Source organism: Eretmochelys imbricata, chromosome 5 (genome assembly GCF_965152235.1).
Source record: "Eretmochelys imbricata isolate rEreImb1 chromosome 5, rEreImb1.hap1, whole genome shotgun sequence".
NCBI lineage: Eukaryota > Metazoa > Chordata > Testudines > Cheloniidae > Eretmochelys > Eretmochelys imbricata.
In genome coordinates, this window is record NC_135576.1 from 89,587,842 (window position 1) to 89,596,223 (window position 8,382).

Below are 8,382 nucleotides of genomic sequence, written 5' to 3' on the forward strand. Positions count from 1 at the left end.
TAGAAAACCTGATCTATGATGAAAGTTTAAAAAAAAACTTGGCTTGTTTAGTCTTAAGAAAAGACGATTGAGGGGGGAGGACCTGATAATTCTTCAACTATTTTAAGGGTTGTTACAAAGAGGACAGTGATCAATTGTTCTCTGTGTCCACCAACGATAGGACAAGATGTAATCAGCTTAATCTGTAGCAAGGGAGATTTGTTGGCTATTAGGAAAAACTTTCTAAATTCTGGAATAGCCTTCCAAGGAAGGCTGTGGAATCCCCATCATTGGAGATTTTTAAGAACAGGAGGAACAAACACTTGTCAGGGATGGTATAGGTATATTTGCTCCTGCCTCAGATAGCGGGATGGACTAGATGACCTCTTGAGATCCCTTCCAGCCATACTTTTCATGATTCTGATTTTTCTGTTTGACAATGCCGTTTTTTTGGAAATCTAGAGAGGACCATGTTGATTGTAATGAAATTTTATTTAGGAAAAAAACAAAATGAAGCATTCCATTTTTACAGTATTGGAACAGAATGTTTTGACTTTTCATTTCAAACTGACTTTATTTCAAATTTTTAAAACATTTTAGAAGTCAAAATAGGAATGAAACATTCTGTTATTTATCAAAATAGAATGTTCTACTCAATCAAAAAAATTGTAAATTCGATTTTGCTGAAAAAATTGAAGCATTTTGTTCCGATTCGGATAAAAAACAAATTACAACCTATATATGTGCAAACTATTTTTAGAGGGGATTTTGCATGCTATGCAGTTTGTTTAGGCAAAACTTTGCTAAATTTGAGGTGTAACAAAGACCTGTCTCTATTGCAGAATGATAATTAGGGAACTTATGTAAACTTAGTAATTTCCAGTTCTTGCCTCTCAAGGGTGTAATGTATAGCTCCAATATAAAACATTTGATGTCAATTTTCATTTTATTTAATTTTTATCATGTGATTAAAAAATTATTTTGCTAAACCCACTGAAAAAAAGTGGGGGGTTGCAGGAGACATGTTTCTTCAGCGAAGAGTGTTAGTGGGGACAGTCTTTATCTCTCTCCTTCACACAGTTACAAAAGTCTTTTTAAACTTTCATTTTTTCATTGTAAAGCCAAATGATGGTGATAATATACTGATCCCAAAAATCACTTTTGAAATAATATCCTGTAAACTGGTGTTACAGGGTTTGAATTAAGAGGCCTCCTTGCAGCTAAAGTCTACAGGTACTAATTTCCAATAAATATAAAAGGTTATGAAAAAATGCATAACTTTAAGTAAATGGAATAAGAAAAATTGGTATAAAGGTTAGGCATGTCTTTCATAAGGGACTGCCTACCATTCTTTAAAAAGACAAATCCTAAAGTTATGTACAAAGAGGAGTTTGATACCTAGTACAGAATTTAGCTGTCTGCTAAATTTACATAGGTTTTATCAAAAGCCTAATAAAGAAATGCATGCTCTTTTTGTTTGGTATTTTAGCTCTAATTTACATTTGAACATGCTGCAATGAATAAAGTGCAGTGTTCACTGTGACTCTGGGAAAGTGTGTTGTGTTCAGTGACTCAGGAAAATATGGGAAATTAAATATCAATGGATAAAACCATGAAGAGCTGTGTTCAGAAAGACACAGGAAAATGTGATGCATTTTAATGTTCTATGATGTGTGATTTCCCAAGAGACCCTGTGGTTAAATATCTTCTGTTTGGTTCAACCACGGAGGCACAGTTTGTTGCAAGCTCCCAGAACACGGGATTCTGTTGGCCTGTATGAGTCTGTGACGTAAGATGCTTTATTTACTCTTCTCTCTGCCTTTTTCCCCCCCTTTCTTGCTGTTTTAAAAGGTGGCTGTCCCTTGCCATATGTACAGATGCTCCCCGACTTACGCAATCGTTCCATTCCGGAAAGCCTTGTAAAACTCAAATTTTGCGTAAGTCGGAAACATATACCCGTACATTACGCAAAAATTTCCGCAACTCGAAAATCCTATTTCTGGCTTATGGAACTTTTTCCGGAAGGGCGAATTTGTGTAAGTCAGGTCTTGCATAACCCGGGGAGCGTCTGTAACTAACTCTATAGTTATAGTTTCTCAATAATACTTTCTGACCTTTGTGCAATTGTTTAATCAGCTTTATTTAGAAAAGTACTAACTGCAAATAAAATATTTTCCTCTAAAAATTCATCTTAACGTATGTATTGCCACTTTATTCTGCTGTTAGTAAGATTTTGTAAATTATTTAATGCCTTTATTTAGCAAAGTATTAACTCCATAAAAATGTTCCTCTCTAAAAATGCATGCAACACTTTATTCTTCTGTCATTCAGACTTTGTACACCTGTTTACTAGACTTTATTTAGAATAACACTAGATGTGTAAAAAGCACATTTTCCTCTAAAAATCAGGAAAAAGCATGAAAGCTATATTGACTCATTTAAATCTAATGTATGAAATATTTTTTTTTCCAAAATAGCGCCAAAAATGCACATGTCCAAAAATGAGACATAGGGGCAGCACATGAAGCAAAGAGAAAGCACAGAAACCTGTCAAAATGTATATGATAAGTAAAGGTATAACTCTTCCTAATGACCACAGTTGGCTGAACCACCATCTGTTCCCAAACAACATTGTGGGGTTTTTTTTGTAATATAGAAGTGCACTCATTCAGCAATGTTTAATCAAGCAGAACTGACTTTTCTCTCCCAATACCACAGCTTGTTTTCAATAAATGTTTAACTTACTGATTTCTGAAGAGAATTCTTCATAACACACAGTGCCAGTTCTGATCTCACTTACACTGCTTTTATAGTGGTGTAACTGCATGTCTTCAATATAGCTGTATGTCTGATTTATAAAGATTAGAATAAAAAGCTTGTCTTATATTTTGAAAATCTCATGACACTTTGGCCAGTGCAAACACCTCTGCAGTAGACTCCAAATGTTTCCTTTGTCATTCCACTTCACCTGTCTCAGTGGTCTCCAACCTTTTTACACACAAGATCACTTTTTGAATTGAAGTGCAACTCAGGATCTTCCCCTCCCTTTTCCCAAGGCCCCGCCCCGCTCACTCCATCCCCCCTCTCTCCATCGCCCGCTCTCCTCCACTCTCACTCACTTTCAACGGGCTGGGGCAGGGGGTTGGGGTTCGGGAGGGGGTGCAGGCTCTGGGCTGGGGCCAAGTTATTTGCAGTGTGGGAGGGGGCTCCAGGCTGAGCCTGGGGCAGAGTGTTGGGGTGCAGGAGGGGATGCAAGCTCTGAGACAGCATTTGGGTGCCGGAGGGGGCTCTGGGTTGTGGCAGAGTGTTGGGGTGCAGGAGGGGGTGTAGGGTACTGGCTCTGGAAGGGGGGTATGGGCTGGGGCAAGGGCTTGGGGTTCAGGAGGAGGTTCAGGGTGTAGGAGGGGGTTTGAGGTGCTGACTCTGGGAGGGGGCTCAGGGCTGGGGTGGCTCCCGATTGGTGGTGCAGCAGGACTAAGGCACGCTCCCTGCCTGCCCCAGCCCCATGCCGCTCCCGGAAGGTGCCAACGTGCCCCTCTGCAGGCACCGCCCCTGCGGCTCCCATTGGCCACAGTTCTCCATTCCTAGCCAATGGGAGCTGAGGGGGGCAGTGAGTGCAGGCAGGAGAAGTGTGCAGAGACCCCTGCCCCTCCCCTCCCCAAAGGGCTGTGGGGGTATGCTCGGCGCTTCCTGGAGCGGCATGGGGCCAGGGGAGGCAGGGAGCCTGCCTTGGCGGCAGCCCTGCCACAACTGGAGATCATGAGTCTCCAGGATCGAACAGTTGACTGTGATCAACCAATTGATAACCACTGACCTATCAGTTTGTCATTCTCTTGACCAGAATATGTATAAATACTGTCAGAGGAACCACTTAATCCCATAACACTTATAAACTTGGGAGTTCTTTTACTTTAACATATGCATATGTTAGATATTGTTCAATAACAATCTAAGTGAAACATGAAAAGCCAGATGGATGCACACCCATCATGTCGACAGTTTGGAAGAGAACAGACAAGCATTTTATTTAGTATTACTGCTAATTTTCCTGTACCTCTTCTTTCCCTCTTTCTATGTTGTCCTAATAAACTGTGGGAGTTGAAACTGTTGGAGATTAGATAACTGGAGAACTACCTGCAGTATGTTCTTAAATACAAGTGATGAAATTTGGGCCTCACTGAAGTTATGGGAGTTTTGCCATTGACTTCAATGGGGCCACAATTTCACTCAGAGTTTAGGAAGATACACAGAGTGTTATCAATGAGGTTAAAAGAAGTTACTTATCCTAAACCATAGTACTGCTGTCTGAACTTTTTTGGATAATGCACAGTCTGATTAATCCAGACTGCATCACACTGGTGATAGCTCCTTCAGCTAGTTATTGAAGCATTTGCCACATTCATCACAAATAAGGTGCACTGGCATGGCGTGGTGATTTCTCTGGACCTTTTTACTGAGACTCACTGGTTCCCAGAATGTTCCTGGTCAGTTCAGAGGAGGATATTCATGATCTTCTGTGATCCTTCATATTCATAATTATGAGTCTAACCTTCTTTGTTGTTTAAAGCAAGTAGTGTGGCTGCCATACATTATTAAGGCTTTAATCAACCCCTTAGCAAATGGAGGCTACCAATCACTTGTAAACACATTGAGGTCCACCCTTATTTTCAGGAATCTTTTGATACTAGCATGCTGACTGATTACCAGTGTTTCAAATATCCCATTCTGGAGATCAAGACAATGGCTATAAAAAGACGAAACTTCGCAAGTGTGTGTGCACTTTGACAATGCCCAAAATAGGCATCCAAAGACTCCCATGTGCACTTACCCGTGGAAGTTTGTACATGAAGTCTTTGCATGCAGAAATGTGCGCCCACTTTTGAAGATTTTTACCCTCAATTCTATGTGCACTTGACACCAATGGCATCCTGCAGAGATTCCAGTATGAGATTTGCACATTTGGACTTGAGCCTGTGCTTGGCCATGTGATGAATGACCTTCCCTGAGAGTTTTATATCAAGATCAATTGGTAATTTAGGTCCTGCTGGTTCTCACAGCAGCTTTTCATACAACTGACCAGAGATTGCTGATGTGTCTGGAATTGCCATTCAGTATGGTTCACATTAAACCTTAGATACCAGTCAGTTGGTGTTAATGAACAATTGTCATCATTGTGAAGTGACCAAACTGCAGCATTTCTCAGAGATTTCTCTCTCCCTCTCTCACTTTGTTAATTCAATGTATATATGAAAGGATGAGACTTGAAGGGAAAAAGTAGTCTCCCAAATAACATCCACTTGAGATGCAAAAATAAAATTGTGCAGTTCTGTATTATATGAGCATGTTTCTTGAGCACTTTGATTAGCAGTGAAATAGCTCATGTTGACATTTAAAATGTCATCACCAAGGTTCATCATTAACTCCTTTGAAATTATAGGTCTGCTACTTGGTAGGACAGTTCACACCTCTCTTGCAATTAATGTTTTGGCCTGTCTGTACACTCAGATATTACTATCTTGGTTTAAATTTGGGGAGTTTTCTCTGCTATCACAAGGCCCAGAGACTTATTTTTGCTAAACAAAAGTTTAAAGTCTGATGCACAATATGCAGTCCCCATGAAAAGTACCAGCTTGCTGAGTCACTGTGAACCTTATAGAACTCAGAAATCTTATTGCTGTGTAGAAACTTGTTATGAAGAGGCTCTCTTTTGAATCATGTTGCTTATTACTGCAAAGATTTGTTTGGAGGTAATGAGTCAGGTTACAAATGTTGGTATTGCTTCTGACCACGCCTTTTCAATGGCACAAAAAGATCAGGTTGAATGTGGTTCGAAAAAAAATTTTTTTTCTTGTTATGCAACCTGTGTAGGTTCAGCCCTTGTTTAGCCTCTGACAACCTTACCATAGCAACACTTGCCCTCCTGATGATGAGTTTAGCTTATTGTCATTCCATTCCCCTTGGAGTATAGCTTTCAACAGAGCTCCTCGAAAATTTGCAGCTTATTTGGAATGCAGCAGAATATTTTTACTCATGGTCTTGAGCTAATCGAATCATATCACTCCAATACTTCATTATTTATATTGACTGTCTAGAAAGTGCCACAGATAGGACTGTTGATATTTAAAAACTGTGAATAGTGTCAACCCTGACTTATATACAAAATTTCTTCTTTGAGCCAAGGGCTGATAGGTGTCTATATACACATATCACCCATTATTTGAGGGACCTGTACTGCTGCAGCTGTAAGGTCTCCTGTGTAGCTGCTCTATGTTGGTGAGAGATGCTCTCGGACGACACAGTGCTGTTTACACCAGCACTTTTTGTCGATTAAACCTTTGTCAGGAGGGAGGGGTTCGAGTCACACTCCTGACCGACAAAAGTGCTAGTGTAGACATAGCCTTAAACAGTTTATTTCTTTCCTTTTTCTTTTTACTGGGTATCAGCAGTTTGTGTAGTAATTTGACATCATGATGGCACCGGAGTACCTTCAATAATGGTATTTCGGTAGGTTAGTTCTGCAGTTTATTTGGGGAATGAAGCTTGTTTCATCCACTGAACCAACTAGTCTCTTAATCTGGCTGCAAGTATTATTCTCTGAGCTACATCTATATGAGTTGCAGATGCAGCTCTAGTGCATGTGGTGGTTCTGTTAAGTTATACTGTCAGCAAGGCAGGATTTTTAAGACCCCCTTTTCAGAACTATGGCCAGTTCATTAAGCATTCACCAGATCAACTTATTCTGGCTATGATCAAGAACCATATTTAGCAATCAAATATCAGGCCTTGCAGCTCAAAAAAAAACCGGTATTAAAAGTAAATTAGACAGGTAGCCAACTAAGGCATTACATTTCATGGGGTTCTGCGACTCTGAAAGGAGTTATACTGCTCAAGGAAGCCATTTGGCATGAAAAACCCATTCTCTAGGTCCCATCCCCAAAGCACAGGTTCCAGGGAAGGGTGGCTGGCCAGAAGACAGATTTCACTCCATTCAGGGGGAGAGGAAGGAAGCTAGGACAAAGGAAAGAAGAACGGAAAGAGAGTTCCAGGCCAAACATATGGGAGACCTGCTTCGCTGTTTCCAAAGAGGTAAATCAAAAAATCATTCACTGAACTATACTGGCACCCCAAAAGTGGCTGTAACAAGCCTCTTTCTTCACTCTCATGATTTTTGTCACACATTCTTCCTGTCTCTTCCACTCCCCATCTATTCTTCATATTCTTTATGGTTTCATTTCCATACAGCTGTCTTTACTCAGCTCTACAATTGTTGAGGCTTTTAGTGCTCAAGCTATGTTGAAATCATTTCAGATAGCCCTTAAGCATGAAAGCTCAAGGCGTCCTTGGAATGGAGCAATGGAGATAAAAGTAACTGAGTGAACCAGATGTCCTGCTGATGCCAAAGGTTGATCTCTCAGAAAATGTTGCTAGCCCAAAATGTTAGTGACCTGGATGGTTGCCCAGCTTGCCTTAAAGACTAGCCAGGAGGAAAAACCAGCATGTTTTCTGTTCAGGTCAAAGTAGTTCATCTTAGATGCCATCTATATAGGAAAGGAAGCCAAACCTGACACCTGTCTAATCAGTCTTTGCTCCCCCACTTAATCCCTTTCATTGCTTCCACTGCCATTAGGAAAAAACACCATAAACCCAACCCATCAGTCAATATCATTCCTTTTTTCCATTCTGTATAATTCTGAAGTTCCCTTAATTTTAATAAAGGCAAGGTAGAGGAGGTAATACCTTTTATTGAACCAACTTCTACTGGTGCAAGGTACAAGCTTTCGAGCTTTCACTCTTTTTCAGGTCTAGGGAAAGAAATCAGCATGTTTCAGCTAAATTGTATTTAATGTAGTATATTTTTCTAGTGAAGTAAGAGAGGCAACATTTGTTTTCTTTTTAGATTGCACAATTTACAGTTTGGGGCTAAAAACTGCCAAGATCCAGCAGGATCCATATGCTAGATTTAGGATTTTGCAGCAGTCATGTGCTGTATCTAGATTTTTTTTGGTGCAGTAGAAGTATCTCCACTTGTTCTCTATTAATGCCATTAAAGTTAAAGGTGGTTTTCTGTAGGGGAAGATGACGCAACAACCTATCGCATACCCCTAGGGTGACCAGATGTCCCGATTTTATAGGGACAGTCCCGATTTTGGGGGCTTTTTCTTATATAGGCACCTATTACCTCTGACTCCCTATCCTGATTTTTTACACTTGCTATCTGGTCACCCTACATACCCCCCACCCCAAAAGTGCTTCAATTTGAATATACTAACCAATTGCTTTCCCACATATCCACCCATGCATGTGTCTGTATGCTGGGGAAGGTGAGTGGGGATAAGTTTATCTCCAATATTTAACCCATCCTCTCTAGGGGCTCCTGGGCCCTGAGCAGCGATTCAGCGCAAT

At 40.5% G+C, this 8,382-nt stretch overlaps 1 protein-coding gene across 11 annotated transcripts in view; it reads right to left on the minus strand.

Moving 5' to 3' along the window:
- Window positions 1–8,382, minus strand: part of AOPEP (aminopeptidase O (putative)) — a 389,108-nt gene that overhangs the window by 379,851 nt on the left and 875 nt on the right. For 9 of the 11 annotated variants that reach the window (XM_077817471.1, XM_077817470.1, XM_077817481.1 and 6 more), the window contains exon 2: window positions 7,717–7,781. The exons of the other annotated variants lie outside the window; for them this stretch is intronic. The gene's annotated coding sequence lies outside the window, so the exon portion shown is untranslated. The remainder of the gene's footprint in view (window positions 1–7,716; window positions 7,782–8,382) is intronic. 11 annotated transcript variants of the gene reach the window in all.